The sequence below is a fragment of the Eurosta solidaginis genome, chromosome X, assembly GCF_040869045.1.
Source record: "Eurosta solidaginis isolate ZX-2024a chromosome X, ASM4086904v1, whole genome shotgun sequence".
Classification (NCBI taxonomy): Eukaryota; Metazoa; Arthropoda; class Insecta; order Diptera; family Tephritidae; genus Eurosta; species Eurosta solidaginis.
The window spans coordinates 123,169,722-123,186,587 of record NC_090324.1 but is presented as its reverse complement, the minus strand read 5'-3'; positions in this window follow the sequence as shown (position 1 = coordinate 123,186,587).

Genomic DNA, 16,866 nt, shown 5'->3' with positions numbered 1-16,866 from the left:
AAGCTTATAGCTGTTAAAATGGGGTAGAAATTGCGAAAAGTTTCTTATCTGAACAATCGGTTGTATGAGATATATACTATATATACAACCGATCTCTATGATTTTTTCAGGCAACAATATATGCTATACAAGTAAGCATTTGGTGAAATCTAAACATATCTAAACGATTTTTAAGATAAATATAAAATAAAAAATAGGTAGGTAATTTGTGTGAGGATGCAAAGCTTCACGTTTTTTGTGGTCTGCATGTAAAAACTAAGACTACGAATCACGTATTTCAAAAATATATGACGTAAACGTAACTATTTGATGAAATTTGATGAATTTTGAAGCTTCTAGCCGTAAAAAAGGGGCAAAAATTACAGTTTATATGGGGTATATAATATATATACCACCGATCTCTATGATTTTTTCAGACAACAATATATGCTATATACGTAAGCATTTGGTGAAATTTGCAGCTTCTAGCTGTTAAAATGGGGTAGAAATTGCCAAAAGTTTCTTAACTGAACAATCGGTTGTATGAGATATATACTATATATACAACCTATCTCTATGATTTTTTCAAACAATATATGCTATATACGTAAGTATTCGGTGAAATTTGAAGCTTCTAGCTGTTAAAATAGGGCTAAAATTGCGAAAATATATATATACACTATATACACCCTACAGTCAAACCAACTAATTGTATACTAGAAGAATACTAGTTTGCCAAAAATCTCAACCAGTATGAGTTCTGTCTTTTTTCCATATTACCAACTGGTATTTTTAACACGGCGATCTCCTACGAAATATCAATTGCCAGCCTCTGCATCAGCATCATACCAATTGACAAACTAGTCATTATATACACCAACGTCACACCAGATGACATACTATCATCAGACTCATACCAATTAACATACTAGTCAGCCTTTGCGCCAGCATTATACCAGACGGCATACTAGTTATTATATACACCAATATCATACCAATTGACATACTAGTCAGTAGACTGGGTTGGTCCCATACAAAAAAAAAAGTTGCTAATGTCCGCCCTTAAATTTGAAGATTATGTTGAGAGGGTTTCGGAAAAATTTTTTTTTAAATTTTTTTTTGATCCTTCGAAATACAGCCAAAAAGGTTTTTTCGTTGTAACTTGGTTATTTGAAGACCGATTTTTAAAAATTATATGTCATTACTTTGGCCTTGAGAAGCTCCACATTTCCGTTTAATGCCCTTTTAAGCTATGAAGTCGTCTTCACATGATTAGGTCAGCTAACAAAATTTTACCCCCCTTCCCACATTAAATCCCTCAAGCCAAGAGAACTGCTAGGGTTCATCATGGAAGTCGGATGGGATGAGGTGCTGACCAAAGGTCGCAGTGCAATCCTCAATAAATTATCTATCTATCTAACGGAGAAGGGACGAACCAGTAGTGGTTGACTGTATAAAAACAGGCCAAGCTGCACTAGCGCCGTCCTGTTATGAGTGTTAATGGAGTTCAGAATGGTGGTAGTGACATGCCATTTACGGAAGTCATGCTTATGGCTGGATAACCGAACAATTTCATTTAATTGAGGGAATCATAACGGCTTTAAACGTTTTCGTTACTGACTAAAGGGATAATATCGGTAGATACTGGCTGGGTTTCCGGTCTTTCTCTGTTATTCTTGAAAGGCATAGGCTTTTAACGACAAGTAGGAAAAATGTCCTAGGCTACTGATTCCCTCATGGTACAGGTGTTTTGGCATCGGTATAGGTCTTCCGTCTGGGACTATTGATATGGATGGCTTGGCCTTTTCAATAACTTATTTAACCTCTGTTGAGGTAACGCTGAGGGTTGACTCGTCATGCTTGTGTTTATGTGCCCGTTGATTTCGACGATATCTAGCATTGTCAACTGAAGTACGCATTGCAAATTGGCTACAGAAAGCACTCGCGCATTTCCTAGAGCCCACAGACAAAATTCTAGTCAAATGAATTATTTAAATACTAACTAGTATTAATAACACCACAATTATAGCCAATGAACCATTCTAAAACTGACCAGTATGATGAACGCCACACAATTCTAGTCAATTAACTACTCATACACTAACTAGTATGAATAACACCACAAAATTAAAGTCAATGAACTATTCAAAAGCTGACTAGTATGAATGAACCCACAAAATTTTTGTCAATGAACTAGAATGTTTGCTGACTACTTTGGCTTTTGACTGCAGGATATATACTATATATATACCACCATATATATACTATATATACCACCGATCTTTATGATTTTTTCAGACAACAATATGCTATATACGTAAGCATTCGTTGAAATTTGTAGCCTCTAGCTCTTAAAATAGGGCAGTAATTACGAAAAGTTTCTTATCTGAACAATCGGTTGTGGGGGATATATACTATACTAGCTTTACACGGCGTACGTTGTAATGCCCAAGATCGAATGAATGTTGCGTCATTTTTCCTGTTTTGTTTGTTGATAATTTAGTTTATTGTTCTGTAAATTTAATTCAATTATGTACACATATTTGGTGAAATTTTCGATTAAAACATTTTATTATTTTATCTTATTCTAATGCAAGTGGACATACAATATTTTTGGTTTTTTCGTTCGGTGCAAAGATAAACAAATTTTTTGGCGTTCCAACTCTAGAGCAAGCAACATGTAGCTGGCCATGGGAAAAGCATGGACTCTCTAAATTCAATCCTGCAACAGTAAGCGATTGTCCTTGTGCTTTGTTGGTTGCAATTGAAAAAGAAAAGCATAAAGCAAACTGTAATAGCTTAAAATGGAATGGCAAATCTGTAGGAATCATTGGGATCCGTGGTATGAGCACATCTTCACCTTTGCTTTTACCGCTGATGATTGTTGCTTCGATTACATTCGGCATTAATTTCTTAAAGCTAAGTCTGGTTCCATTGCACACTTTTGATGGGTCTAAATTCCGAAGAAGCATGATCGGTGAGCCAATTTTCAAAGTTAGTATATGCGGAGGGATTCCAGGTGATTCTACAGAGTTTAGAAATTCAATTATATAATTCACAAATTGATCTTCATCTGTTACTGTGTCGATTTATTTATATTTCTTCAGGAATTTGGTTTTGTATGCGATCATGGATTTTGTAACATGATAATTTTTGGGAGCTAAGATTGCTCGTTCACATAACCAAAAAAATTTAAGATCGCGGGTTCGAATCGAGCTCAAGGCCTAACAATAATTTTTTATCATTATTATTGTTATGATAAATTTTTTCTTAATTGAAAAAAATTTTTTTTTTTTAAATTAGAATAGAAGAAAGAAAAAATTTAGACAACTGCCAAAGCTCGTTGTATAGATCCATTTCGGGAACTGCTAAATTCCTTCATCGGCAACGTTTAGGCGCCGCTGCTATAACTATTCAGCCATCACAGCGGTTTTTTGTTTGTCTTCATTAATCCTACTTCTATTCTGGTTCGTGCCAATTGATATTCACAACACTGCGACATCTGTTGCAGAATGGATGTGAAAATTGGACTTGTTTGATGGCAATGCCGCCATAGTGTCATATTTTATTGACACTTTTTCCCCGTGATCTGGGATGTATTAACAATTTTTGTTGTTATATCGGCCTACTGATTTTAAGATCGCGGGTTCGAATCGAGCTCAAGGCCTAACAATAATTTTTTATCATTATTATATCAGTAGGCCGATATAACAACAAAAATTGCAAAAAAATTTAATTTAAAATTCTTAATTCTGAAATATAAAAACCTTCGTCTTGATCGAAGGAACCTATAGCCAAAATTTGGTGATGATTGAAGTGTGGGAACTACGTTTCCATAGGGAACACACACACAGAATTTGAGTTTTATAGAAGATGTAGACTGGAGCTAAACAATTTTTTTAACGGCGGCAGATTACTACACGTCCAAAAGGAATAACACCCAAACTCAACAATGCAGTAAAATTTTAGGTGTTAAAATAACCTAAGTTTGTACGGCAGCCATAGTTCTGAAAAATCCCATTTGAAGGGAAGGTGCCATGCCCCTTTTTCCCAATTCCACATTTTACTGGAGGTGTTAGGACTTAACGTTTCATTATCCTACCATTACCACATCCAGAGATATGCAGTATGATATATTCCATTTGTATGGGAGACGCCCCCTTTTTTCTAATTCCACATTTTCTTGGTGGTGTTAGGGATTGACCTCATATAACTCCTTACTGAATTTCAATGTTCTGGCATGTGTACCTTCAAAGTTATGCAGTACCAAAGATTCCATTTGTATGGGAGGTGCCACGCCCCTTTTATATATCAAAATTATTTTTACCCTAAAACCTTCGTGTTGATCGAAGGAACCTATAGCCAAAATTTGGTGATGATTGAAGTGTGGGAAATACGTTTCCATAGCGAACACACACACATACACAGAATTAGATTTTTATATACATACATATATGGCTAAACCGATTTGGGTTTTCAAAATCAACAAACCATCATGTCTCCTTCCTGTATCTTTCCTAAAAATTTCATGGCAATCTTTCTACCCGTTCTCGAGTTATGGAGTGACAATCGAAATGTAAACTTCTTTTCATATATATATAGATATAGGACCGATCTCATCAATTTTTTCAGGCAACAATATGTGCAATATACGAAATTATATGGTGAAGTTTGAAGCTTCAATCTGTTATATTGAGTAAGATATGACAAAAATCCTCTTTTTCTGAAAAACTGGTTGTATGGAGGATATACGCTATAGTGGTCCGATCCGGCCGGTTCCGACAAATGTCTAATCGGACACCCAAATACACCCGCTCACCAAATTTTATCAAGATATCTCAAAAATTGAGGGACTAGTTTGCATACAAACAGACAGACAGGCAGACGGACAGACGGACATGGCTAAATCAACTCAGCTCTTCATCCTGATTATTTCGGTATACTTAATGGTGGGTCTATCTATTTTCCTTTAAGGACTTACAATTTTGGGTTTCGTGACGAAATTAATATACCATTTCATTTTCATGAAAGATATAAAAATAGTGGGGTCGAACTATCAGATACCCCTTCCGAGGTAGAAAAAAGATTTGAGTAGAGTTAGAGATAGAGAGTTGAGTAGAAAAGATAAAAAAGACCATAATAGGAATTCAACAAAAAAAAAATGGATTCTGTAGAAGAGAATAGAGAATTCAAAACTAAGCTTCAAATACAATTTGATTATGTGGAAGAATCTTTTTCTGAAACTCAAAATGTCCATTTGGCAGCCTTAAGGAAAGAATCGATAGAAGATGAAATGGAAGGCGTAAGAGAAAAATATGGAGTAGTCATTCAGAAACTAACAGATAAATTAAAAAATTGCACGCCAATACAAGCTGTATCATCCATGAAGCAATGATCATCATTTCGCGATCTTTTTCAAGGTTTAGTGAATAATTCAAAAAACTTTACGGAAGTAGAAAAATGTTCAGACTGTAGTCATCATTAGGAGGAGACTGGAAAGAAGGCTGGAAAATTAACTCAGCATTTACAAACTACTGAGTCCAACTATAGAGCAGCATGGCAAATCCTAATTGAACGATATGTAGACAGATTACTTGATTAAACAACAGCGAATGGTGAACATGAGCAATGAGCAATCAATAGAAGCTCGAATAGTGATTCGGAAACTAGATAAGGAAAGTCTTCGTATATATGAACGTAAAAAAAGCTAAAGATATTCAAAGCCTAGATGATGTTTGCAATTTCTGGAGCAGCAGTATCAAGCTCTGGAAGCAATTCCTTTTGGAATTCATTGTAGTGTAGTATAATATAATGATTTCTTCCACACTTATTGCATTTATTTTTTTTATTTCCATCATATACATGGTCGAGGCAACTATTACAAAGTTTATTATTTGCTACGAAGCTCCCACGATTCGTAGTGGTTAATGGTTGGAACTTTCTGAAAAACCCTATTGTAGCATGACTTGAAATGCAACCTATGCCTTCTACTTTCGCTGCATTCAATTGTTCAATACATACATACTCACATGTAGCCAAATATTAATACCCAAAATAGCCACTTGAGTTCAGCATGCATTTATGTATAATGTACATTTGATTCACATTTGTTTACGATTGTCAATTAGTCACATTGACCGCCGAACCCAGTACACACACATATACGTACATATGCATCTAAATAGGTTATTGTAATGTATACCATATGCTGACTTGCATATATGAAATTATGTACATTTAGTTTGTATTAGTGTAAATAGGTATTTTTAATGTAAGAAATTTGTATAAAAAGAAAGTATTTTCCAATAAAGAATCAATTCGGCTCGACTAGTCAACATTGTCTTGTCTATTCATTACATGGCGATCTTGCTAGCCTGATCATAAAAAGCAAATTGCTATTTTAAAGCAAACTGCTAAAGATCTAGCTGAAGATCCTGCCAAGTTCGCCTTGACTAGTAATAGCATTTTTAAAATCACAAACAGGACTAATTTTTTTATAGTCCTGGAAAATAACAACTTACATATTGGCAAGCAAAAATAAGACATTTTGAGCATTTATTGGAAGCTAGAGGAGATTCAATGGACTAATCTACAACGGGTTCATTATTACATTCACAAATATTTTACAACACCCCAAAAAAGGTATAGACAAGCGTAACATGTTATTAGGCGTTTCCAGTACAAACAGAGCAATTCAAACAAGTTTCCCCAATTTCTTCTTCGTTGCGTTACTTGGCGCCAATCGCCATGAACAAAATATGAAAAAAAAAAGTAAGGAAGGTTAAGTTCGGGTGTAACCGAACATTACATACTCAGTTGAGGGCTAAGGTGACAAAATAAGGGAAAATAACCATGTAGGAAAATGAACCGAGGGAAACCCTGGAATGTACTTGTATGACATGTGTATCAAATGAAAGGCATTAAAGAGTATTTTATGAGGGAGTGGGCCATAGTTCTATAGGTGGACGCCATTTAGGGATATAGCCATAAAGGTGGATCAGGGTTGACTCTAGAATGCGTTTGTACGATATGGGTATCAAATGAAAGGTATTAATGAGTATTTTAAAAGGGCGTGGACCTAAGTTCTATAGATGGGCGCCTTTTCGAGATATCGCCGTAAAGATGGACCAGGGGTGACTCTAGAATGCGTTTGTACAATATGGGTATCAAATGAAAGGTGCTAATGAGCATTTTAAAAGGGAGTAATCCTTAGTTCCATAGGTGGACGCCGTTTCGAGATATCGCCATAAAGGTGGCCCAGGGGTGACCCTAGAATTTGTTTGCACAATATGGGCATCAAACGAAAGGTGTTAATGAGTATTTTAAAAGGGAGTGGGCCTTTGTTCTATAGGTGGACGCCGTTTCGAGATATCGCCATAAAGGTGGGCCAGGGGTGACTCTAGAATTCGTTTGTGCAATATGGGTATCAAACGAAAGGAGTTAATGAGTATTTTAAGAGGGAGTGGGCCTTAGTTCTATAGTTGGACGCATTTTCGAGGTATCGCAATAAAGGTGGACCAGGGGTGACTCTAGACTTTGTTTGTACGATATGGGTATCAAATGAAAGGTGTTAATGAGTATTTTTAAAAGGGAGTGGGCCTTCGTTTTATAGGTGTTCGCCTTTTCAAGATATCGCCATAAAGGTGGACCAGGGGTGACTGTAGAATTTGTTTGTATGATATGGATATCAAATGAAAGGTGTTAATGATTATTTTAAAAGGGCGTGGGGCTTAGTTCTATAGGTGGACCCCTTTTCGGGATATCGCCATAAAGATGGACCAGGTGTGACTCTAGAATGCGTTTGTACGATATGGGTATCAAATGAAAGGTGTTAACGAGTATTTTAAAAGGGAGTAATCCTTAGTTCCATAGGTGGACGCCGTTTCGAGATATCGCCATAAAGGTGGGCCAGGAGTGACTCTAGAATTCGTTTGTGCAATATGAGTATCAAATGAAAGGAGTTAATGAGTATTTTAAGAGGGAGTGGGCCTTTCTGGACCAGGGGTGACTCTAGACTTTGTTTGTACGATATGGGTATCAAATGAAAGGTGTTAATGAGTATTTTTAAAAGGGAGTGGGCCTTCGTTCTATAGGTGTTCGGCTTTTCGAAATATCGCCATAAAGGTGGACCAGGGGTGACTCTAGAATGAGTTTGTACGATATGGGTATCAAATTAAAGGTTTTAATGAGAGTTTTAAAAGGGAGTGGTGGTAGTTGTATATGTGAAGGCGTTTTCCAGATATCGACCAAAATGTGGACCAGGGTGACCCAGAACATCATCTGTTGGATGCCGCTAATTTATTTATATATGTAATACCTGCCAAGATTTTAAGGTTTTTTTATTTCGCCCTGCAGAACTTTTTCATTTTCTTCTACTTAATATGGTAGGTGTCACAACCATTTTATAAAGTTTTTCTAAAGTTATATTTCGCGTCAATAAAACAATACTTACCTTACCATGTTTCATCCCTTTTTTCGTATTTGGTATAGAATTATGGCATTTTTTCATTTTTCGCAATTTTCGATATCGAAAAAGTGGGCGTGGTTATAGTCGGATTTCGTTCATTTTTCATACCAAGATAAAGTGGGTTCAGATAAGTACGTGAACTGAGTTTAGTAAAGATATATAGATTTTTGCTCAAGTTATCGTGTTAACGGCCATGCGGAAGGACAGACGGACGACTGTGTATAAAAACTGGGCGTGGCATGAACCGATGTCGCCCATTTTCACAGAAAACAGTTAATGCCATAAAATCTATGCCTCTACCAAATTTCAAAAGGATTGGTTAATTTTTGTTCGACTTATGGTGTTAAAAGTATCCTAGACAAATTAAATGAAAAAGGGCGGAGCCACGCCCATTTTAAAATTTTCTTTTATTTTTGTATTTTGTTGCACCATATCATTACTGGAGTTGAATATTGACATAATTTACTTATATACTGTAAAGATATTACATTTTTTGTTAAAATTTTACTTTAAAAAAAATTTTTTTTTAAAAGTGGGCGTGGTCCTTCTCCGATTTTGCTAATTTTTATTAAGCGTACATATAGTAATAAGAGTAACGTTCCTGCTAAATTTCATCATGATATCTTCAACGACTGCCAAATTACAGCTTGCAAAAATTTTAAATTACCTTCTTTTAAAAGTGGGCGGTGCCACGCCCATTTTCCAAAATTTTACTAATTTTCTATTTTGCGTCATAAGTTCAACTCTTCTACCAAGTTTCGTCGCTTTATCGGTCTTTTGTAATGAATTATCGCACTTTTTCGGTTTTTCGAAATTTTCGATATCGAAAAAGTGGGCGTGGTTATAGTCCGATATCGTTCATTTTAAATAGCGATCTGAGATGAGTGCTCAGGAACCTACATACCAAATTTCATCAAGATACCTCAAAATTTACTCAAGTTATCGTGTTAAAGGACGGACGGACGGACGGACGGACGGACGGACATGGCTCAATCAAATTATTTTTCGATCCTGATTATTTTGATATATGGAAGTCTATATCTATCTATCTCGATTCCTTTATATATGTACAACCAACCGTTATCCAATCAAACTTAATATACTCTGTGAGCTCTGCTCAACTGAGTATAAAAACAACAGCAACAGCAAGGAAAGCATAAAAAAGGGTGGAATAAGGCATAATAAGAGTGGAATAAGGAACCAGCAGCAACGAATCGGCAATCAATATTGTTAAACGCTTTGATGTTAATGTATTTTAATTAAATTCTAATTCATTTATTAAATTCAACACTTAACTCTAACAAGGAATTATATGTGTAGTACATACATATCTGTTGACTATAATGTCATTTATAACGAAATTCGATTTAAACTGAATGTTAATTAAATTATTCGTTGTTGTAACGAGAAAAAAGGGAAATTGATTATGGATGGTCCTCCTCTCGACCGCGCAAGGGTTTGGTAATAATTGGGGACTAGGGCAGCGCAAGTGCTACTTCTAGTTGGTTGGTCAAAAAAAACAAAAATACAACTTACGGTTTTCGGCTATATACTTCCTTTGGTTTTCCTTTCATTTGATGTATAGGAAGTGATGAAGACGATGGTTTGATTTGTGATGATTGATTAATCCAGATAATTGGTTGTGATGAATAAACTTATTGATCCGATGGCTTGTTCGGTGCGAGATGATAGCAACAGGTAAAAACACCAAGAGAGCAAGATGCCGCAACGCACTCGTATTTATATGATGTAATATTGATGGAAAGCAACCCCATCAATGTTGACTGGAAGCACTGGATGGCAACTCCAGTCTACTCTACAGCCAGGGTTGTATGAACGCAAGTCATATAACTAGTGGGGTCAACGCAATTCACCGGAGAAGTGCTCGCAAGTCACAGATGGGGTTAGGTGACAAATAGCCAATTAAGGACAGGAATATCATTATCTATTTAAGTGAGCACAACTCACTTAAACAAATATTTTGACTGGCAGCAACTAATTTAAGTATTTAAGTATATTTAGCAAAAAAAATGGCAACCTAACGGTTGCTCAACTAGTAGCAGAAAATGAAAATTCTCTGCTTAGGACAAATAAAATTTTTTAAAGTGAAGAAAAATTAATTGAGGGCATGCACCTGGAACGCCCGCTCCCTGAATGGGATTGGTGCAGATGCCCGGCTAGTTGATGTCCTCGTCAAAGCAAAATCTAACATCACCGCTATCCAAGAAATGCGTTGGACGAAGCAAGGAAAAAGAAGATCAAAAATTGTGACATCTGTTGGAGTGGCCATGCGTGGTGGGAAAGGGACTTTGTCGCCAAGTTCTGGTGTTCACGCCTGTGGACGAGCGCTCAGCGCGGCTAAAACCAAGGAACAAAAACACAAGGAAAGCTAGACGTCGAAAAGCTTCAATCACAACAGACTGCCAATGATTTTGCAACTTTACTCTCACACCTACTCTCTGAGGGCACAACTCAGCCTGAAGGAATACAGGAGCAGTGGTAGCATAACTCCAAAGCACTTCGTACTGCCGCCGAGAAAAAAATTGGTTACCAGCGGCCACGAAAAAACAACTGGTACGATGAAGAATGCCGCGTTCCAACCGAAAGAAAAGACGCTGCCTACAGGGCTACGTTAAAAGCGAGCGCAACAAGAGGAGTGTGTGAACGCTATCGTGAGTTGAAAAGGGAAGGGGGACGCCTTTTCAAGAAGAAAAAAGCAGCAGCAGAAAGGCGTGAGTGCGAGGAGCTTGAGCTGCTAACCACCAGGAATAACGCCCGGATATTTTACTAAAAAATACGGCAACAGACGGAAGGTTTTAATACCGGGGTAAACTCCTGTAGGGACGAAAACGGCGACCTTGTAACTGATGCCCAGAGAGTGCTTAGATTATGGAGGGAACACTTTTCTGCTCTCCTAAATGAAGGCAGCGATTCACCGCGCAGAAATGACGGGCCCGATCCCGCAATCGATGATGATGGAATATATGTCCCCCGCACGATTATGACGAAGTTAGAATAGCGATAACCAGATTGAAAAACAACAAGACCGTGGGCGCTGATGGATTGCCTGCGGAGCGATTCAAGTACGGCGGCGAGGAGTTGGTAAGGCGCATGCAGCAGCTTCTTCGCAAAATAGGGGCGGACGAGTTCATGCCCGACGATTGGGATCTGAGTGTTCTTTGGCCAGTCCACAAGAAGGGGAATACTGCAAAATGCACCAACTATCGTGCAATCAGCCTTCTTAATATCGCATATAAGTTCCATTCAAGTGTATTGTTCGAAAGATTGAAGCCCACCGTGAACCGGCTGATTGGACCTTATCAGTGCGGCTTCAGACCTGGTAAATCTACTATCGACCAGATTCTAACAATGCGCCAAATCTTGAAAAAAAAACCTGTGAAATCAGAATCGACACACATCACCTATTCGTCTATTTTAAAGACGCCTTCGACAGCACGAAAAGGAGCTGCTTATATGCCGCTATGTCTGAATTTGGTTTCCCCGCAAAACTTATATGGCTGTGCAAAATGACGTTGAGCAACACCATCAGCTCAGTCAGAATTGGGAAGGACCTCTCCGAGCCGTTCGAAACTAAACGGGGTTTCAGACAGGGTGACCCCCTATCGTGCGATTTCTTTAATTTGATGCTGGAGAAAATTATACTAGCTGCAGAACTTAACCGCATTGGAACAATATTCTATAAAAGCGTGCATTTACTGCCATATGCTGATGGCATTGATATCATTGGCCTAAACACCCGCGCTGTTAGTTCTGCTTACTCCAAACTGGAAAACGAAACGGTAAAGATGGGTTTGATGGTGAATGAGGACAAAACGAAGTACCTGCTGTCATCGAGCAAAGAGTCAGCGCATATGCGCCTTAGCAACCACGCTACTGTTGGCAGCCATACTTTCGAAATATTAAAATACTTCGCTTATTTGGAAACCAGCATCAACACTAGCAACAACATCAGCAAAGAAATCTAGCGAAGAATCAATCTTGCCAATAAATGCTACTTTGGTCTAGGTAGGCAATTGAAAAATAAAATCCTCTCTCGGCAAACGAAAATCATACTCTACAAGTCACTTATCATACCCATCCTGCTATATGAATCAGAAGCGTGGACCATGACAACAGCAGATGAAGCGGCTTTGGGAGTGTTCGAGAGAAAAGTTCTTCGAAAGATTATGGACGCGTTGGCGATGGTGAGTACCGAAAAAGATTTAATGATGAGCTGTACGAGCTATACGCAGACATCCACATAGTCCAGCGAATTAAAACGCAGCGGCTGCGCTGGCTAGGCCATGTTGTGCGAATGAAAGATGATGCTCCGGCCAAGAAAGTGGTAGAGGGCGGCCCCACTCCGTTGGAAATACCGTTTAGACGGTTAAGCGCCAATTAGGTAAGTAAGTAAGTAAAGAAAAATTAAAAGAAAAATTAAAATGCTTAGGATAATTTAATCATTTTTTTTAATGGAATAAAATCGTTATAAATAGAAAAAAAGTATAATAATGAATAAAGGAATGGAAAAAACCATTGGTAAGAAAGAATTAACTAAAAAGGAGTTTAACGCCATCGTTGAAAATGGCATAGAAATTAATTTTTAAGAAACATATTTTGTAAAACTAATTGAGTAAGAAAAAATATAAATTATATTTAAATGTCAAAATTATTAACGTAAAGCAAAAATTGTTTAAGGAAATTAAAAATATTAGAAATAAATTTTTTAAACAACAGTTTTTATAGTGTTAATTAAATAAAGAAAAAATAAATTTAAAAAAATTGTTTAAGTAAACTGGAATGCTTGTGTTCAATAATAACAGAAAAAGGAATAAAAACAAAGAGATCTTATTGAAGCTAAATTTAGTCCTTTTTTCAAAGAAACAGGAAAATAATTAAAGAAAATTTTTATTTTCTCTTCAAAATGTCGTGGTGGAAAAAATTAGCAAACGGCATTATGGTAGCAATAGGTAAGAGATAGGTAAAGAAAATTCAGAAAACATTTTAACATTTTAAAATTTATTCAAGACTTAAAATTGGCACAATAAGATATTGAAATCTTTTTTAGCACAACAATGAATTAGTATTGACAGTCGGTTTCGACATGCGTACAAATATTTGAATTAAACTAAAAACTTAAACTAAGCCATATCAATGTGAAAACAATATGCAGTTATCGTAGTATGAAAGAAAGTTACTGTTTTAATATAATAATAAATTAAATACACAATGAATAAGTGAGAAAATAGTAATGTAGTCAAGATAAAGATATAGGTAGATATAGATAGATATAGATATTCGGATATTTTAGTGGTAAGATTAGGTTTTCAAGTAGAAAAGTAGCTAAGAAGGATTCTCCTATAGTTGTTTTGGTTTAGGGTATTTATTAAGCATCAGGAATGGAGTTCCAGAGACGCGCAGCTTTGACAAAGAACAGTCTAGTCGAATTAACATAGTTAAATAAGGGAATAGTTGAATTAAATGAACGAGTGGATTTACTAAACACAAGTTTGTTATATAAATACAACGGCGTTTGTTGTTGAATTAGTCGGTAGAGAAAAATTCAACTTCTAGCCTTCTGATAATTGAATATACTACAAACTAGAAGTTTAGACTTCCAGGTCGACGCTTCCCAAGGCAGTCGGTTCTATGTACCGGAGCGACTCGGGATTTTTCCCGACCAAGGACTGTCATTTCAGTGTGACTCCATTTAATTTGTTTCGTCCCTCCCACAAATTGTCATCCTCCCAGCAGCTCCTTGCAGCAGGACTGCTACATATTCTCTTACTCCGGGAAGGTATCGAACCCAATCCGGGTCCGTCTCCTGACCCCGGTCCTGAGAAAGGGTTTTGCCGCATTTGCCAGAAAAGAATCTTTTTAGGACGGTCATACTCTGTTCAGTGTGTCTCGTGCAAGGGATGGTTGCATCGGATAGGTTGTTCTGGTCTTGATCCCAAAACCCGACGTCCACGTAACTTTTATAAATCTTTTGTGGCTCCTTGCTGCTCACGCCCAAGGGCGTCCCGTAGTCTACGCCTAAGCGCCCCTCCACTACCTTCCAGCAGCCTCGCTGCTCAGCAAGCCACAACAAGTACCCGCTGCTGCTCGCGCCCCACGGCGCCAACAACTCAAACAGCTGATACCACTCATAACTACTACCTTCGTAGTAGAGCTGGTAGCAATGCTGAGCATCAGCCCCTGCCCCCGTCTTCTTCTCCCCCCCCCCCCCCCTGTTTTCTGGCAGCAATCGTGCAGGTCAGGGAAACAGACTCTTAGTCCCTACCTCCGTTTGCACCGTCTGCCAGCACAGAATATATAGGTTTGCGTTATCCGCTCAATGCAGCTCCTGCCTTGGGTGGTGCCAATTTCCTAGATGTTCTGGTCTCCGCGACGGCAACCCCTCGACGGGTTTCATCGCGCCATGTTGCCAGGTCGCAAACCCAAATCATCCGGGTACCCCAATGCTTGCCCAAGGGCGCCCAGTCCCAAGGCCACAACAGCAGTTGCGTCCTGGCCTTCCACAACCTAGGCGTAGTCACCCGTCACTTACCCCTAGAGTGGCGGCGTCACCCCTCATGCACTTCAGAATTCTGCAGTTAAACTGTAATGGACTAACTGGGAAGATTACGGAGATAGTCGATTTCATGAAGCGGCACAACATCCGCATTGCTGCGATTCAAGAGACTAAACTGACAGCAAGATCTGCATTGCAGACCTGCTCTGGGTATAATGTCCACAGGAAGGACCGCGAGAGCGGAAATGGAGGCGGCCTCGCGTTTATTATACACCACTCTGTGCAATATCATATATTTGTCATATATGTCTTAGAACGTCAAGGCCTATCTGTCCGGTCAGGCGATGCAAATCTAGAAATCATCAACATCTACATCCCTCCTGTCACCTGTTGCCCCAGTGGATACCGCCCTAAAATCGAGGCCTTACTCACTGGCAACAATCGCATTATCTTAGGCGATTTCAATGCCCATCACGACCTATGGCATTTAAACTTGCGGGCGGACAGTAGGGGTGAGATGTTGGCGGATCAAATAGACGAAACGACGTTCTGCACAATAAAGGGAGATGCCCCCACACGTATGGTAGGAAGCTGCCATAGCTCGCCAGATATCTCAATCGGGAGCGCAGAATTCGTAAACTGCGTCAACTGGCAGCCGATGGTAACATTGGCATCCGACCACCTGCCCATACTTATTTCGTTCGAGCGTACCGCCGACTTCATCGTCACCGAAAAACGCACTTTCATAAACTTCAAAAAAGGAAAGTAGGAAGAATATAAATCTGCAACAGACAGCAGCTTTGCTGCCCTCCCTATCCCGATTGATGCCTGCCAAGGGGAGCGTGCTTTCCATAAGGTCATTGAATCGGCCTCGGCACATTTCATTCCCGCCGGGAGAATTCCCGAGATCCGGCCCCACTTCCCGGCGGAGGCCGCGAGCTTAGTGAGGGAACGCGACCTTATAAGACAGCTTGATACACGCGACCCCCAAATAAGGGATATAAACCAACGCATCAGATTGCTTGTGGACGAACACAAGCGGGCGAAATGGGAAGAGCACCTAAGAGGTTGTAACCTCTCTACCGGTGTAGGTAAACTTTGGTCCACCGTAAAGTCCCTATCGAATCCGACTAAGCACAAAGACAAAGTTTCCATCGCCTTTGGCGATAAGGTGCTGTCGGATGCGGAAAAATGCGCGAGCGCTTTTTGCCGACAATATATAATGCATCCTACGGTCGACAAAGATAGACGGAGAGCCAATAGACACGCACATAAACACAAATTCAGCGCGTCACCAATCACCATCACCGCTAGAGAGGTTGAGGACGCCATTGGTCGCGCTAAACCATCCAAAGCAGTGGGCCCAGACGGCATAGCCATGCCGATGCTTAAAAACCTAGGGAAAGAGGGTTTGAAATATTTAGCGCATGTCTTCAACCTGTCTCTCTCCACCTTTGCCATACCCGAGAAATGGAAAATGGCCAAGGTGGTCCTGCTACTAAAGCCTGGGAAACCAGCTAACATAGGTGAGTCCTATCGTCCGATATCTCTCCTATCGCCAGTGGCAAAGACGCTTGAAGCCATTTTGCTCCCTTATTTCCAAGCAAATTTGCAGCTAGCCTCTCATCAGCATGGCTTCAGAAAACTCTATAGCACAACCTCCGCGCTAAATGTCATTGGCACCCAGATAAATTGCGGTTTGAATCAATACCCCCACCATAGAATAGTACTCGTAGCGCTAGACCTATCAAAAGCCTTTGATACGGTCAACCATGGCTCATTACTGCAAGACCTGGAAGGGTCTACCCTTCCCCCATGTCTTAAAAGGTGGACCGCAAATTATCTGGGTGGTCGGCAGGCATCGGTGCAATTCAGAAACGAAACATCAAAACCAAGGAGAATTAAA